The sequence below is a fragment of the Crinia signifera genome, chromosome 11, assembly GCF_055691185.1.
Source record: "Crinia signifera chromosome 11, ASM5569118v1, whole genome shotgun sequence".
Lineage (NCBI taxonomy): Eukaryota > Metazoa > Chordata > Amphibia > Anura > Myobatrachidae > Crinia > Crinia signifera.
Window position 1 is genome coordinate 96,736,425 of NC_139227.1, and position 17,920 is coordinate 96,754,344.

General features: G+C 46.9%; 1 long non-coding RNA gene across 1 annotated transcript; it reads right to left on the reverse strand.

Annotated features, from left to right (window-relative positions):
* Positions 1–2,314: 2,314 nt before the first annotated feature.
* On the reverse strand, positions 2,315–17,076 carry LOC146046410 (uncharacterized). The gene is made up of 3 exons (XR_014465878.1): positions 16,946–17,076; positions 5,726–5,837; positions 2,315–2,453 (listed from the first exon to the last, which is right to left on the reverse strand). It is a non-coding gene; the product is annotated as an uncharacterized LOC146046410 (long non-coding RNA).
* Positions 17,077–17,920: the final 844 nt, after the last annotated feature.

The window sequence follows — 17,920 nt, forward strand, 5'->3', positions numbered from 1 at the left end:
TTTTAAAATTGTATGGCATTGTACAATATCGCGCGATATCGCGTAGCATCGCATACCATCGTATGCCTTATGGTATGCGATGCGATGGGCGCCGCCAAAATACACAAGTACCCTCCTGCATTCTGCAGGAGACTCCATGAAATAGCAGCAATCTCCCTCTCTCTTTTCACAATCTCTCCATATATGGAACTAGACACGACCATTGGGTGGAGCATGACACGCCCCCTCAATGGGGCGCTGTGCAAAATTCTACTACCAACTATAATCTCCCTGAAACTAGTTTTAAAAAGTAGGCAAGTATGGATTTTATGGATAGGAATGAAAAAGGGACAAAAATTATGGAATTCAGTAAATAAAGAACAAGGGAACTAGAAAAAAAAACAAGTAAAAAGTTTGAGTTTTCTCTTATTTAGCAGTGAAACCCGCGTTTTAGGCAATGGCGACAGTAATGAGAACTCAGAGCACATTAAGGGACATGAAATAACATTTTCCCAAAATGTAAAAGTTAGTAACAAAGAAAGTGACCCCCAATTACTTCATTGCCGTCAGTTTGTGCCTTTGAGCATCTTCAAACATAATGCTTCCCTAACAGCCCAGACTCTGCCGGGGTCTCCTCAGCGGCTGCTTCCTGGAATCCGCAGACACTGGAGCTGAGAGGGTTTGACAGTAAAATCTCCCTGTCATCTCTCAGTGTGAAGGCTCCAGTTTTTATCCTGTGGCTTCTGGCGTGACACAAGCCTGGAAATAATGATGAGCATGATATTTGAAAAGCAAAATCTTGGAACACTGATGACACTCTTAATACCCCAGGGTTCTGCTCCCTCAAGTAAATTAGGTTTGTATTTAGGAGGCTCCATTATTCCTTTCAGATGTGGACAGTGTCAGACAGAGAACACAGAGGCAGAGATTTTACTTCTACAATATGAAATGTCATATTCAGGGGACCCCACTCTTTTTTTTTTATTCTTAACTCTTTCTTTCTTCTTATACATAGAAGCATTGCACGGATGTCACTTGGGATGCTTCATGGTCGGCCATGATTGGCTCCAGGTAAATTCGGCAGCCAAATATGAATGACCGTTGGAAAAAATCGAATCTTAAAAACCCAGCAGCTTAGTAAATTTGGCAAATTCTCAGGTCAAAATCACAGCGATCCTGCTCGTAACCATTCGGATTTCGTACATCAAGGCCGGGCTTAGTAAATTCCCCCCCCGGTCATCTGTAGGCTGTAACACCAACCGGTGCATGGATAGGTGCTACCGCCTATTGCACTATTGAAATTTGCACCAGCCCCAAGGCAGTTGCAGATTTACCTTCCAAGTTTGACCTCCAATGTGAGCAATAGAGCAACTCTATATGCAAACTTTTAAGCGACCCACCTGCGACATTCCCGTAATCCACCCTTAAGATGGACCCTCTCTGTGTGTCTGTTTTGTCACATCCGCCATCACTGCCCAATACTTGTCCAAGACCTTTCTTATACGCATGATCGTCCCCCCAATTACTATTACTTACCAGCGTTGGTGGCGGCGCAACATCTCCCAGGCTCAAGCAGCGGCAGTGCATCATCTCCTCCCTCCTTCATGTCGGGATTTGGGACTCGGAGCACTCACTGCACAGTGCAGCCTGCAGAGCGCCGAGCCCCTCTGTATCCTAGGCTGCATTGTGTATTGTGCGTTACTGGCCGCCGGGTGGGGGATGCATTGTGCGGGGGACGGTGCCATGCCACTGTGGGCAGCTCTAGAGGCTGGGGCCCAGGACAGCTGTACCCCTGGCACCCCCCCTATCGGCGGCCCTGTTTGTGCGAACTCTGTGTAATGCATTTTAGGAATTTACAGCAAGCGCTGTAGGAACACAATCGCTCTATGAACATCAGCATTGGGTAAGTTTCTGAATCACTTCCTTTGTGTCCTCTCCGTGATGACATCGCCCATGAATTGACAAACTACACGTACCCATCAAACGTTGCATAAATAACAAAATTGCTGCAAAAGGAGAACATGCAAATAGAGAATGTTTATTTACTAAAGTGTAGAGGTGTTAATGAATAGTGGCTCTTATTAATGATCAGACAAATAAAGAAGACTTTAATGAATACCGTCTGGGCGCAGAGTAACGTGTTGGCTCTGCACGCCGGATAATGAGGTAATAGCTAATTGAAAACAATGTGTCAGATGAAATCGCTCCTTGACATCACTGCGCTGTGCTTACAATCACAATGTATAAGTAATGGAAAACAAGTTCAAAGTAGCAAGTACATAAAGAAGAATGCACCTGACACTTCTGCTGCGGAAATTGAATCTACCTGATTTTTTTTTTATTTTTTTTCCTGCTGACGGAGGTTCTTCTGAAGGTAGCTGGTCCGAGAGCCAAACCATTACCATAACGTATTGTCATGGGTGGCAGCATTCCTGATGGGTCATCTTAATGGCTGGGAAGCTGTCAGTGATTTCCTTTCAGAAGAGAACTGAATGTTATCCAAACACTGTGAAATATTTGTTTTCCAAGGATTTACTTTGCGCTCTTATTGTTTGAAGGAGACAAGTGAGCTGTCATGTGTAATGGCGAGAGCCAAGACTCTTTAAGCGCGGCACATATAATTTTACCATTTTTTTTTTACCAGCGTTAGAAACCGACATGGACATATCACATCATTTGAGAGTAATGAACTCGGCGACATAACCCTCTGACTTTTATTGTGCTTAGACATGATCAAAAGCACAGAGGGTGGGGGGGGGAAGAGAGAACGGGGAGCGAATGGGTGCTTGGATGCAGGGGGCTTCAGAAGCACAATCATATGCAAGCTCTAAAGGCCCATACACACACTGGGATATTTTGAGCAGACAGCAGCTCACCTTTACTGTTTGCTCTCAGTTCCAAAACCGCCCAGTGAGTGTACAGGGTAGCAATGAGTGGTGGACGCGCGCGGTATTACCAGCAGATGATTGATGGGGTGGGATGGCTTTCCATAGGGTTCTGCTGGTCCTGGGCAGGATTCTTAAGGTCCATACACACTGGGCAACTATGCTCAGCGTGTATGGACAGCGATTATAGCGTTCATCACTGCGGGAAAGCCGCTCACTGCATACACAATGAGAGGCTTACTCCCTGCCCAGCGCCGACAGAGGGGGGGGGGGCGTTACATAGCGGAGCGCTATGCAAAGCCGTCCTGAAAGCCACTTTATATGTTGCGGGAGCACGCAGCAGCGCTCACCGCTCATCGCCGGGCCATACACACTGGGCGGCTTTGAGCTGAAAGCCGCTCAAACCTTCTGTTTTGAGTAACTTTCAGTTCAAAGTCGCCCAGTGTGTATGGTCCTTTATTGGTATCAGCTTGGATACACACCTCTTGTACACAGATGGAGTCCATCTCATTCAGGCTGGGGCTGTCGATCACCGGAACCGCCCCGTTTTGACGGAGCTCCCCGTCAGTCCCCGCCGCCTCCCCATCGGTAGCCGCCGGGTTCCCGATCTCCATCCCCTGGGACGTGCGTGCATGTGAGACGTTTGCGAGTTCCAGTCAGATATAGTCCCTCTTCTGGCGGTCGCTGGAGCTGAATGAGAGGGACTCCATCTGTACCTTTATTGTTCTTTGTTCCCATTTAGCTTCAATTCTAATCTGATGACCTTGACTCAGCATTGTCTGCTGCCTGGACCAACCTGTACACAAAAAGGTAGAGACTATCGCGCTGTCCTGTGGAGGAAGATTCTTCAATCTTGATCAATAGTATTTCAGTTGCTGACTGCAAGTCAAAGAAGAGGGATCAACAGGGAGGATATAAAGGCAGATACACAGTACCCAATCTGTGTCACTAACCTGTTTCCCAAGCCCTATTTGTATATAACGGTATCTTTCAGATCAGCGGCGTAACTATAGCACCGCAGCCCCCGCCACCGCGGGGGGGGCGCTGTGCATGTGGGGGCGCCGGGGGCTGCGGTGCTATAGTTACAAACCCCCCCCCCCTAATCCCCCGCAGACTTACCTATCTCGCTGGTCCCGGCGGCACCGTTCTTCTGCTGAGGACCACCACAAAATGGCCGCCCCCATATAGCACACAGTTCTCTGAAACTGTCTGCTGTATGGGGGCGGCCATTTTGTGGTGGTCCTCAGCAGAAGAATGGAGCGGCCGGGACCAGCGCGACAGGTAAGGCTGCGGGGGATTGGGGGGGGGGGTCTGCATGGGCGGCGGGGCGCCCAAAACTTAGCTACGCCACTGTTTCAGATATCTGCCTTTATATCCTCCCTGTTGAGCCCTCTTTGACTTGCAGTCAGCAACTGAAATACTATCAAGATTGAGGAATCTTCCTCCACAGGACATCGCGATAGTCTCTACCTTTTTGTGTACAGGTTGTCTATTTGGTGTGGTAACCTTTGGTAAAGACTGTGCGGCAGTCCAGGGATGCAAGTGATTTCCAAGTTCTCTTGCCTGGACCAACCTATTTCTTGTGACACACCCTGTGTAGATAACAGTATCTAGGTAGAAACACAAGAATATTGACATGCAATTGGTCGACACAGACAAAAAGGCTGACCTGTAAATAGCCCAACATGATCAAAATTTCGTCACAGCCAAAATGTTGACATTATTGAAATGTCGATACATGAAACAGTCAACATGATGTATTCAAGGGTTTTGGTGTCAGTGTCGACCACCTGTTGACATGAACCACTAATTAGTGTGGTGAAGCCTGGTTGGTAGAAGAAGTTGACCTCTACCGTTGTCACATTATAGGAGAATGGTGACAGGGAACTTCAAGTTGGTACTTTACCTCTCTCTACTTTATCTACATGCAAGGCTCAGTACATGGACCCCAATGTAGCAGCCAATCACCAGAAAAAAAAGGCAATTAGGAGCTGGTTGGCTGGAAGTTTATCTTTCTCCACTTTATTATTATCCAAGGCTTAGTACATCCGGCCCAAATTATAGATCTGATTATGTTTTCATTCCTGATGTTTTTTCCCCCAGTTTGTTTATTTCATTTCTCTTTTCGTTGCTGTCATTATGATTTAACTGATGCGACCAGAGGAGCAGGATTCTAATAAAGCAGACGTTAATACAAGTCCAAATACTTCATTAAATTAATTTAATCCAAGTCTTCTATTTAAGAGACTAAGACAACCGCTGCGAGAGGGATGTTCAGTATAAATTCTCAGTGGCTGATAGCGAAAGCGACAGCTTGGTGCCAGAACGTAGAATAAAAATAGTGTTCCTCAGCTGTTATACCTCAGTGATCAGAGATAATCACAGGGCATTGCGGATCTTTACCAACATCAAATGGAATGGAATTCAACTTGATGGATCTGGCTTTATGCTTAGAGGATCTTAGGGGGCAGTCCACGGGCAGTCACCGGCAGTCCTCGGCACTGACTGTCTGCACCAGACATTGATTTAAGAAGTGATGCTGGATTAAGGATCTACAGTATCTCACTGCCCCAGTAAATGCTGATTACGGTTGTCCCCATTGACCCCTATAGGGACGGGAAACTGAATCAACATCAATCTATGAAGAGGCTAGCTCATGCCATCTAAGGATAATGGTGACTATAATAAGAACAATGAAAGTCCCTCACATCAAGAACATGCTGCTACCTGTAGTGCAATATAACAGAAACTACCCAAATGACCCTGATCAAAAGTTTACATACCCTGGAGATTTTGGCCTGATAACATGCACACAAGTTGACACAAACGGGTTTGAATGGCTACTAGGTAAACATCCTCACCTGTGATCTGTTTGCTTGTAATCAGTGTGTGTGTCTAAAAGGTCAGTGAATTTCTGGTCTCCCGAAAGACCCTTGCACCTTTCATCCAGTGCTGCACTGATGTGTCTGGATCCTGAGTCATGGGGAAAGCAAAATAATTGTCAAAGGATCTGCGGGGAAAGGTAATTGATCTGTATAAAACAGGAAAGGGATATAAAAATATATCCAAGCAATTGAGAATGCCAATCAGCAGTTTTCAAACTCAAAACCAAATATATATATATATATATATATATATATATATATATATATATATATATATATATATAATATATATATATATATATATATATATACACTGTATATATATATATATATATATCTCTATCTCAAGAGAGGGGGGGGGGGGTTGGGGTGCGCTACCTAATACAGAATCTGTACCTCCCAATATAACATAATAAAATCAATAATGCATTTCTGAAATTCGTTTCCTTATATTCAAAGATGTTCGTAATGATTAGGCCCAGTCCATTTCAGGATAAATAGTCCTTTTATTAAAGATGAAAATAACCCGCCGCGTTTCGTCTCTAAGACTTCATCAGGGGTAAAAACCAATAGCTGAATTAAATTTGTGCAGCTGGTCCTAGTAGGAACTTCTGCTGATCATTCAATAAAAAACATCACAAAGTGATTTTTGATATGGTCCAGTTATAAGAAAAATTCTGGACTGATTTGAGAGATGGGCTTCTGTAATTATTTAGATGGATCCTTGCTAAGAATATCAGGACACTTTTTCTGTGATGACCTCCTTGCTCTGCATTCAGAATAGGAATGATCTGGACATGTCTGGGCTGATCTGGCTCATTCCTATTCTGAATGCAGAGCAAGGAAGTCATCACAGAAAAAGCGTCCTGATACTCTTAGCAAGGATCCATCTAAATAATTACAGAAGCCTATCTCTCAAATTTAATTCAGCTATTGGTTTTTACCCCTGATGAAGTCTTAGAGGAAACGCGTCGGGTTATTTTCATCTTTAATAAAAGGACTATTTATCCTGAAATGGACTGGGCCTAATCATTACGAACATCTTCGAATATAAGGAAACGAATTTCAGAAATGCATTATTGATTTTATTATGTTATATTGGGAGGTACAGATTCTGTATTAGGTAGCGCACCCCAAACCCCCCCCCCTCTCTCAATACTATATTATTCCTCACTAACAGGAGGAATTTTGGTGGTGCTGCACACACAATCAAGCGCAATTCAGAGTCAAACCCCTTCTTTTATATATATATATATATATATATATATATATATATACAGTGATTGGAATCCAGGAGTTCACATCCGGTTTTGCCACCACTCAATAAAATATCAATTGGTGCCAATTCCTCTACATTGTCCCTGAGGTTACCAAATCTCCCTCAGAATTTATTGACAATTATAGGAGGATCAGTGGACACCATTTCCACATACAGATGTGTTCACATACATCTTGGCTTTTTTTTCTCAATTTGTCACAACATGTAAAACACGGCTTAGCTGTTTTTCCAAATGTAGCAAGTGGGTGGATTCTGATATTTTTTTGCAGCAGTAGAATTTGTATAAAGTAATAGATTAGAGGTGGAAATTTTAAGAAAATTCATAAAGCGTGACTTTTGCAGAGTCCAAGATGTGCCAAGTTGTGCCATACATGGCGCAGTAAAACCAAAATGTATGTGGACACATCTGTATGGTATTTTTCATAAAAGTATCCAGCGATCCTATTGTTTAAACTATCTTCACCATATGAGAAATGTCTGCTGTATATGAGCCTTACTAAAAGGAACCTATTTCGGTGTGAAATTCCTGTGTATTGTTCAGCTGTCAAATGCCCCTGATGAAGTCAAGTTGTTGACGAAACGCGTTGGGATTATACCACCACTGAGAAGACATCTTTTATTAAAGAATTTTTATTGTCAAAATTTTAAAGTCATAAATTGTTATTATAATTCTGTTGTATATTGGACAAAAAATTGTCCTATTACTAGTACTGTAGGAAGGGCGCATTCTGAGAATCTATTTCTTTCTATATATATATACATGTCTTGATAAAGGGCTTTGCCCGAAACGTTGACACACAAGCCTGTGTTGATTAATTTGTTCCGTCATTGCTGCCGCCGTGCAGAATTTGTATAACCTTGAGTGCCATCTGCAAATCCTTTACTTTAATATATATATATATATATATATATATATATATATATATATATATATATATATATATATATATATATATATATATATATATATATATATATATATATATATATAGTGATGTAAATTAATGCCAGGAACCCGTATGAGATGGTGCCCCCCCCCACTCCCCAGCAGCGGTGTAGCTAGGTGTCACAGTGCCCGGAGCACGGGCATGCTTCGCGCGCCCCCCCCCCCCCGATTTGTAGCAGGACGACACCTTCCCATGTATAATAATAATAATACCCCACAGGCTGCTCCCCCTGTATACCAATAAAACCCCACAGGCTGCTCCCCCTGTATAACAATAATACCCCACAGGCTGCTCCCCCTGTATACCAATAAAACCCCACAGGCTGCTCCCCCTGTATAACAATAATACCCCACAGGCTGCTCCCCCTGTATAACAATAATACCCCACAGGCTGCCCCCCCCTGTACAACAATAATACCCCACAGGCTGCTCCCCCTGTACAACAATAATACCCCACAGGCTGCTCCCCCTGTACAACAATAATACCCCACAGGCTGCTCCCCCTGTACAACAATAATACCCCACAGGCTGCTCCCCCTGTACAACAATAATACCCCACAGGCTGCTCCCCCTGTACAACAATAATACCCCACAGGCTGCTCCCCCTGTACAACAATAATACCCCACAGGCTGCTCCCCCTGTATAACAATAATACCCCACAGGCTGCTCCCCCTGTATAACAATAATACCCCACAGGCTGCTCCCCCTGTACAACAATAATACCCCACAGGCTGCTCCCCCTGTATAGTCTTAACTGATTGCTGGATGCCAGACACCGGCCAGTGGCAAACGCAGGATTTTAAAAGAGGGGTTTCCAAAATACCATCTCTTCATACATTTTCGCCCAAGTCACTATAGATGAGCGGCACCATCTGTGACGCTATCACACATCTCCCTCTTTTTTATATATTATCCGCAGTTTATAAACAGCAGCAGAGATTTATTGCTGACCTCCAGGGGCGGATTGGGGACTAAAAGTGGCCCTGGAAAATATCTGGAAGTGGCCTCATATGGGCGGAGCCAACATAACAATACTCGGCGCCACAACCAGCAGCGCTGGGCCTTATATTTACTGCAGCGTATGGGGAGAAGGAGGTGGGGTGGGAGGAGGTGTGGCCGCATCAAGCAGCAGGGCCCTGTGCGGCTTTGCCACCACCGATACATTGCCCGTCAAGGGTGGCTCCAGAACAAAATTACAGGGGGACACCGTAACAGGGAAGGGAGGGGGGTTATTTGCGCATGTTTCCAAAACAGTTGGCGTTGCCTCAAATCAAGGGCATGGCCTCAAAGGGAATGATGAGAGACAGTGGGTAACAGTGAACAGATGATTGAGAGAGGCAGAGGGTGATGTCTTGGAAAAACAGAGTGACAGGAGAGAGAGGAAAGCGGGGAGATAGTTCCACAGGGGAGAGGTAGATGGTGATGCAGTGGGTGATGGGGAGAGATAGAAAGACAAAGGTGGCTACAGGGAGAGACATAGGGAGCTAGGGAAGGCGGAAGGAGGGATGGGAGTGAGAGTGGGTGAGTGGTACAGGAGATGGGGATAGTGAGAGGGAAGAGGAGTCAGTGAGGCACAGAGAGAGTGGGGAGAGTGAGATGGAGGGGAGAGATGAGGTTAGTGGAAGAGAGTGGGGGGAGAGAGGGAGGGGCCGCAGGGCTGGTGCAAGGTATCTGCCCCCCCCCATATTACCACATACACACGCCAATACACCCAGGAGACTGGGGTTAGAGGAGGAGGTAGAGCAGGAGATGGGGTTGTAAAGGAGGAGACAGGGGTTAGAGGAGGAGAGGGGGTGGTAAAAGGGAGGAGGAGGTGTTAGAGGAGGAGAGGGCATAGAGAAGGAGAGGGGGGTGTAGGGGAGGAAATAGGAGGTAGAGGAGGAGACAATGGCTTAGAAGGGGGGAGGGGGTGGAAGAGGAGAAGACTGGGGTGGAAGAGGAGGAGACGGGGGTTTAGAGGGGGTGGTAAAGGAGGAGACTAGGGTTGTATAGGAGCAAAGTAGGTGGTAGAGGAGGAGAGGGGGTGGTAGAGGAGGAGAGGGGGTGGTAGAGGAGGAATGGGGGTGGTAGAGGAGGAGAGGGGGTGGTAGAGAAGGAATGGGGGTGGTAGAGGAGAAGAGGGGGTGATAGAGGAGGAGACGTGGGTGTAGGAGACGTCGGTGTAGAGGGGGAGATGGGGGGAAGAGGAGGAGAAGGGGGTGGTATAGGGGGAGAGGGGCTGGTAGAGAAGGGAGAGCAGAAGCAGGCAGGTGTTTGAAAGTTACAGAAATTAATTTGCGCCTCCTAATTCTTCCTCCCCCCCCCCCCTCAATCAAAGTGGCGAGTGTACCTCGGGCAGCTCTCCCTCTCTTCAGCGCCGGGCCTTTCTCCTCCCACACCGGCACACCAGGCGTCTTGTCTGTGGTCCCCTGGTGCAGAGTCTCAACCTCCTATCTGCGGTGCCGGGCTTTTTCTCATGATCCCTGGCGCTGGGCCTCCTTCTTCCAATCCATGGTGAAAGGCTTCCTCCCCGACATCCACAGCAACGGGCCTCCTCCTGAACTGCGGTGCTGGCAGCAGAGGGCTGCATCTCCTTGTTATAGCAGGAGACTAGGTTGTAGAGGAGGAAACAGGGGTTAGATGAGGAGAGGGGGTAGTAAAAGAGGAGAGGAGGTGGTAGAGGAGGAGAGGTGGTTGTATAGGAGAGGGGGTAGATAAGGAGAAGGGGTGTAGGGGAGGAAACAGGGGTTAGAGGAGAAGACGTGGGGTGGTAGAGGAGGAGATGGGGGGTGGTAGAGGAGGAGATGGGGGGTGGTAGAGGAGGAGAGGGGTGGTATAGGGGGAGAGGGGATGGTATAGGAGGGGAGGGGTGGTAAAGGAGGAGGAGAAGGGGGTGATAGAGTAGGAGGAGAAGGGAGTGGTAGAGTAGGAGGAGAAGGGAGTGGTATTGGAGAGAGAGGGGGGTATAGGAGGAGAGGGGGGTGGTAGAGAAGGGAGAGTAGGCAGGTGTTACATAAATTACTTTGTGCCTCCTAATCCTTCCCAGTGAAAAGAGGGGTCGATTCAGACACGTTATTTTGGATCCAAATCTGGCCCTATCCCCGATGGTCGGAGTCTGCACATGACAGACCCTGGGAGTCAATGAGAGGGGAGCTGCAACAGGCATCACTGTATCTCTCCACACCCCCAGCAGAGGTATTCATGTGCTGAACCAAACCTCTCTACCTCCCCTCACAATACACGCTGGGTACCCCAGTCACTAATGCTTTCGGCAGCTGGAGTACCTGTAATTAGCATCGACGGCAGTGGCTCCCATAATCAGTGCAGCAACGACAGTGGGTCACTGTCATTAGCGCTGGCGACAGCAGGGGTTCCTTAATAAGCAATGGCAGTAAGTACCTGTCACAAGCGCAGACGGCAGCGGGTCCCGTTATTAATGCAGGCGGCAGTGTGTCCTATCTTTAGCACTGCAGCAGACCGTACCAGTCATTAGCGGCAGTAGGGGCACCTGTCATCAGAGGTGTAACTAGCACTTTTTGGGCCCCATAGCAACATTTTTAAGGCCCCCCCTTACACTTAATAGGTGCTCTCATTCGCATGCACTGTTGCTCTTATACATAAATACATGCACTGCCCCTATCATTCATACTGTACACACATGCACTGCCCCTATCATTCATACTGTACATATATGCACTGCCCCTATCATTCATACATGCACTGCCCCTATCATTCATACTGTACACACATGCACTGCCCCTATCATTCATACTGTACACATATGCACTGCCCCTATCATTCATACTGTACACACATGCACTGCCTCTATCATTCATACTGTACATATATGCACTGCCCCTATCATTCATACATGCACTGCCCCTATCATTCATACTGTACACACATGCACTGCCCCTATCATTCATACTGTACACATATGCACTGCCCCTATCATTCATACTGTACACACATGCACTGCCCCTATCATTCATACTGTACATATATGCACTGCCCCTATCATTCATACATGCACTGCCCCTATCATTCATACTGTACACACATGCACTGCCCCTATCATTCATACTGTACACATATGCACTGCCCCTATCATTCATACTGTACATACATGCACTGCCTCTATCATTCATACTGTACATACACTCCTGCTCTCATTCATACATACACTGCCACTCTCATTCATATATACATGCACTGCCACTTTCATTCATTCATATATACATACTGTACTTACACTGACACTCATACAGACATACATTCTGACACCTTCTCTCATTCATACATACATACATACACTACCATGCTCATTCATACATATATGCACCGATGCTCTCATTCATTCATACATACATGTACTGCCGCTCTCCTTCATACATATATGCACTGCCGCTCTGATTCATACATACATACTTACTTATACCCCCACTCTCATTCATGCATATATGTACTGCCGCTCTGATACAGACATAAATACATGCAGGGACAGCCTCATTCATACATGCACTGTCACTCTCACTTAAATATACATACACATACTGACTGCCTCATTCATACATACATGCATAAATACAAACATACATACGTGCACTGACTCGTTCATTCATTCATACATACACTGCTGCCATACACCCCCGCGCCATGGCACACAGACTACTACCTTGATGTGGCGCAGCCCCAGTGCATTGAGGAGCCTCTGACCAACGCCGCTGCTGACATACCCGGCCTCAGCACATGTAGACACTGATCAGGGGCTGGCATTTTTCAGCCTGGGGGACACACACAAGTAAGTGGCCCCGCTTTTTCTACCAGCTTATGAAATGGAAAATGGGATTCACATTGTTGGTTTGCTTAATATGGGTGTGGAGCGACAGTGGGGGGTGGGGTATTTCAGGACTGAGCTTAGAATGCCACCGGTCACAAACTGGCAAGTGGTACACAAAACACTGCAACCTTCTGCGCATGCATCAGATAAAAGTCCTGCAGGGGACACTGGGAGGAGACCGATTGGATTGGAAATGCCCACCAAGTCCAAGCTCTTGAATGTATCACATTCCGGAGCTTTAGTGCATACGAGAAATATGGTGAAACCTCTGAAAACTGCATTTTCAGAGGTTTGGATACAAACACACATGCATGCACCTGGGCCTCGGTTCTAAAGGTTCATACACACTGGGCCCAGCGTGTATGGCGAGAGATAATGGTGATAATCGCTCGGCTGAAAAACGCTCAGATCATACACACTGAGCTTCTTTCGTCCGGGCGCTAGGGAAGGCTGTCCACTCCGTCACTCATCTGCAAACATTGCGGTATGTGGTGCGCGACATTACACAGTTCACGCATATCTCACCTCTGAGTTTGCTACCCCTCCTTTTTCTATTTGAACCCATATTGCATACTTTTTCCTGTATTTTGATTCTGAATTAAATTTTAGTGTATGAAGGATTAGTATTTTTACTGCCTTTTTTTAGACCCTGCACTACATCACTGACCCCTCTATACCCGCCACTACATCCCTGACCCCTCTATACCCGCCACTACATGCCTGACCCCTCTATACCCGCCACTACATCTCTGACCCCTCTATACCCGCCACTTCATCACTGACCCCTCTGTACTTGCCACTACATCCCTGACCCCTCTATACCCGCCACTACATCACTGACCCCTCTATACCCGCCACTACATCACTGACCCCTCTATACCCGCCACTACATCACTGACCCCTCTGTACCCGCCACTACATCCCTGACCCCTCTATACCCGCCACTACATCTCTGACCCCTCTATACCTGCCACTTCATCACTGACCCCTCTGTACTTGCCACTACATCCCTGACCCCTCTATACCCGCCACTACATCACTGACCCCTCTATACCCGCCACTACATCACTGACCCCTCTATACCCGCCACTACATCCCTGACCCCTCTATACCTGCCACTACATCACTGACCCCTCTGTACCCGCCACTACATCCCTGACCCCTCTATACCTGCCACTACATCACTGACCCCTCTGTACCCGCCACTACATCCCTGACCCCTCTATACCTGCCACTACATCACTGACCCCTCTGTACCTGCCACCACATCCCTGACCCCTCTGTACCCACCACTACATCACTGACCCCTCTATACCCGCCACTACATTACTGACCCCTCTATACCCGCCACTACATCACTGACCCCTCTATACCCGCTACTACATCACTGACCCCTCTATACCCGCCACTACATCACTGACCCCTCTGTACCCGCCACTACATCCCTGACCCCTCTATACCTGCCACTATATTACTGACCCCTCTATACCCACCACTACATTACTGACCCCTCTGTACCCGCCACTAAATTACTGACCCCTCTGTACCCGCCACTACATCCCTGACCCCTCTATACCCACCACTACATTACATACCCATCTGCACCCTATGCTACTGAACTCATATGCTGTACATAGGAACTCATATGCTGTACATAGGAACACATAGTGTACATTAATATATATATATATATATATATATATATATATATATGTATGTATATAAACACAAACACTCATATATTGGAATGTACAGATTGTACAGACATACAATGATCAGAAACACATATACAAATGGCACATATACACACACACACACACACACACACACACACACACACACACACATAACTATACCAGATATATATAGCTACAGATGCTAATACTGATACTGTAACAACAGCCCCCCCCCCCCACACACACACACACAAAACACTGACATGTATTTTTCCACACAATCACATGCAGACATACACACACACACACACACACACACACACACACACACACACACATTTAATGAAAGTAACAGGGCCCACATATGAACTTAAGTTACACATAGTCCACTCCACACACATAAATAAAGAGGAAATTCCCCCAGCACTGATACATGTTTTTAACATAACTATTATATGGCATATGCCAACCATGTCCCCTCACCAAAGCACTTACCCAGGCCAGCAGGCAGCTCCTGCGTGATAATTGATTCACTGGATCATGGAGAAGGGAGGAAGCAGGTTTGAAGCTGCCCGGGAGGAGAGAAGAGGAGGAGCCTGAGGTCAGGACACAGGTGGGGAGGGGCTAGGCTACGTGAGCACAGCTCATTGGTGGCTGTCCCAGGTAAAGAGGGACTGTACAGCTTTGTAGGCTGAGGCTCCTGTCATGCCTGTGTGCACTGCGTCTCTCCACTGTCAGCTGTCAGAGCAGTCGGCAGCACACGCTGATATGCCTCCCGGCCACAGGTACATATGCACCAAACAGTTCTATTGCAATGGCCTAGGGGGGCAGCTGGCACCCTGCCCAGCCCACCACTGACGCTGACATCCCCAGCCCACCACTGACGCTGACATCCCCAGCCCACCACTGACGCTGATATCCCCGCCCCCTGGCTCATGGAGCCGCGCTGGCTGCTGCTAGTGCTAGGAGTAGGCGGGGCAGCATCGGAAGAGGAGGACAGCGGGCGGGAGGAGCCTGCATTCAGCAGCGAGGCAGCTGCTGTTATATTACACACGGGGAGGGGACTGTACTTCGGCGGCCTCGCGATGATCGGCCTCCCGGGAATCTTCCCGGTGGCGGCAATGGCCAATCCGCCCCTGCTGACCTCACAGGTACATGTAGGACGGGATTAATCCTTAACTGTAAAAGAGAACATTGTTCTCTTTCCTTCCAAGTGAAGTTCCAGGTGAATGTAGAGTTAAACACAAGCTCAGTCCTCAGGACCCCACACAGTTCACGTTTTCCAGGTCACCTGGCAGGTGCATTCATCATGTACTGACACATTTTAAAAGATCTACAGGTGGACCTAATTATTTCACTCATGATTCTGTGATACCTGCAAAACATACACTATGTGGGGTCCTGAGGACCGAGTTTGTGAACTTGTGCACTAGAGACTCAAACTATACCCCAGAAAACCTGTCATCACCCTTTAATTTATTTAAGCAGTATGGTTACTTTCAAAACTATTTAAGTCAGGGGTGGATCCAGAAGTAAATCACAGGGGGACACTTTGATAGGGAAGGGGTTAGCAGTCACAGGAATATTTTTGTGTATCGCAGGTACGTACGCTCCAATGAGAAGGGCATGGCATTGATACAATGTGGGGAAAGTACTGCCAAGGGTATGCCCACCTGGGTTTGTCATAAGTACAAGGGATACACACAAATAGGATAAGTGACACCCCACACAATCCATTCCACCAATAAAAGTTACCAGGAATGCTGCTGCTGCTGCCAGATAGATCTCACAAGTCACGCTGAAAGTAAGGGACAGTCTGCAAACTACTTCCCACTATAAAGTGTAGTCAGCAGTGTTTAAATGCACTTGAAAAGTGGCAAACGTTTTGCAGACTATCCCTTACTCCTAATGTGAGCCTGACTGTCGGGCTCGTTCATGCGGTCATTAATAAAAATAATGATGCAGCTGGTGTAAAAGTTTAATTGAAAGCTTTGTATTGGACTGCAGTACAATCCACACACACACTTCTCCCAGTGGGACATTACTTTTTGTTAGCCCACTGGCCCCCAAGTCAGACAAACGATGCAGTTAGAAATAATGTAGCCCACACACACCTGACTACAATAAACTTCTAAGGCTATCAGGAGTGGGCTGTCTGTCCCATTGTCTGCCCGACCAGCACAATATAACTACCCCTACATGAGACACTCACACCTGCTCTACTGTTATTACTCACTATCCCACGACACCCAGCCAGCCCAGCACTGTCAGAAAGACACAGAAATGGGAGAACTGCAGAGGAGAGGGAGAACTTAGAGGAGCTGCACACTGTGCACTAACGCTGCAGTGCAGCCCCCCCACTGGCAGACACTAGTGGCTGACCAGTCTCTCTAACGGAGAGAGAGATGCTGCTGTCAGCCAGCAGCAGAACAGTACAAGGCAGGCATTCATAATAAAAAAAACATTGTTTTTCACCTCAGCAGATGTATCGGCGGGCAGGGGGGTTTCTATACATTCGGAAACCCCCTTGTGTGAACGAGGCGGGTAGCGGGCTGCAGTGAACTGTGTGTAGGTAGATAGAGAGCTCACAGCAGGCAGCGCAGCAGAGCAGCCTGTGATCATCACAGACTCCAGCTACCTCTCCCTATGTACCGGCCTCCTGCACTAGACATGTCCTCAGTGCAGGAGGCCGGCGGCCATTTTTCTGTAGACTGACTACTACTGAGAGAAGACAGCGGGCGGCATAAATGGCAGGGGGATGCGTGTGCGGATCAGGCGCCAAGTCAACTTTCTGCGCCCGGAGCAGGTGCTCCGCCCGCTCCGCCCTAGCTACGCCACTGCTCCCCAGTGACTCTGGCTTGCACGTGTGCCGACAAATGTCAACCTTTTGTTACTGCCGACCATGTTCTTGTTGACCGTTTACTGTCAACATATTACCTATGTATCTAGATACTGTTGATCATTTAATCTAAAACCGTTCTGACGTCACTGGGATTCGCCAATGGCACATCTGCGGAAATAAGGATTCCTTATTGCAGATAATTGTGGGATAAGGAATCTTTATTTTTGGGTGCTGGCTGCAAACGCTAATTACAGTAATAGAAACTTAAGTTGTTTTTTTAATGTGAAGTGAGGTAAAATTGTGAGAGATAAAGAACCAGCCAATCTTCTGCCTTGCATGTTATGTTATAAGCTGCATTTGAAAAATGACAGTTAGGAGTGGATGGATTGGTACATTATCTAGCATTATTTTATGCCTCTCTCAAAGCTCTGATCCCACCTAAAAAAAAGTAGTTATTGCAATTACGTAAAACAATTTCTGCTCTCCTTAAGATACAACAGCAGTGCTGTAGATCGCCATATAAACACTTTCATCTGTTATCTCACATGTGAGATCTTCAACTCATCGAAGCTGCAATGGGGATTTGTGATTCAGCAGTGACTGTAGCA